Source organism: Triticum aestivum, unplaced genomic scaffold, assembly GCF_018294505.1.
Source record: "Triticum aestivum cultivar Chinese Spring unplaced genomic scaffold, IWGSC CS RefSeq v2.1 scaffold117095, whole genome shotgun sequence".
Taxonomy (NCBI): domain Eukaryota; kingdom Viridiplantae; phylum Streptophyta; class Magnoliopsida; order Poales; family Poaceae; genus Triticum; species Triticum aestivum.
Window position 1 is genome coordinate 1 of NW_025306753.1, and position 739 is coordinate 739.

Consider the following 739-nt stretch of genomic DNA (forward strand, 5'->3'; position numbering starts at 1 on the left):
CTTCGGAGTTCTGATGGGATCCGGTGCTTTAGTGCTGGTATGATCGCATCCGACATGTTACCCCGGTCTTCGTCCCTTATCCTTGCCCCTCCCAGCTCCACTACAAAGACGATTGTACATTGCTTTGGCCGCTCCCTCTCAACTACGGAGACGAGTTTAACGCGGTTTCCACCCCTCCCTCTCAACCGCACCAGTGCACGCTTGCCGCGCCACAACGCCGACGCTGGACCCGTGAATCGTGAGCACCCAGCTATGACTTACCGCACTCGTGCAAAATAATAAAACACGGTAAATATATTACTTACACGTGCGTTTTGTTTTGCAAGCGGCGCGAAAAAATTTAAAAACGGAATGCAACACGAGGACTTCCCAGGAGGTCACCCATCCTAGTACTACTCTCGCCCAAGCACGCTTAACTTCGGAGTTCTGATGGGATCCGGTGCTTTAGTGCTGGTATGATCGCATCCGACATGTTACCCCGGTCTTCGTCCCTTATCCTTGCCCCACCCAGCTCCACTACAAAGACGATTGTACATTGCTTTGGCCGCTCCCTCTCAACTACGGAGACGAGTTTAACGCGGTTTCCACCCCTCCCTCTCAACCGCACCAGTGCACGCTTGCCGCGCCACAACGCCGACGCTGGACCCGTGAATCGTGAGCACCCAGCTATGACTTACCGCACTCGTGCAAAATAATAAAACACGGTAAATATATTACTTACACGTGCGTTTTGTTTTGC

The 739-nt window shown here is 52.5% G+C and overlaps 1 non-coding gene across 1 annotated transcript; it reads right to left on the reverse strand.

Annotated features, from left to right (window-relative positions):
• Window positions 1-348: 348 nt before the first annotated feature.
• On the reverse strand, window positions 349-467 carry LOC123179572 (5S ribosomal RNA). Its single transcript, XR_006490467.1, has one exon. It is a non-coding gene; the product is annotated as a 5S ribosomal RNA (ribosomal RNA).
• Between the last annotated feature and the right edge of the window lie 272 nt (window positions 468-739).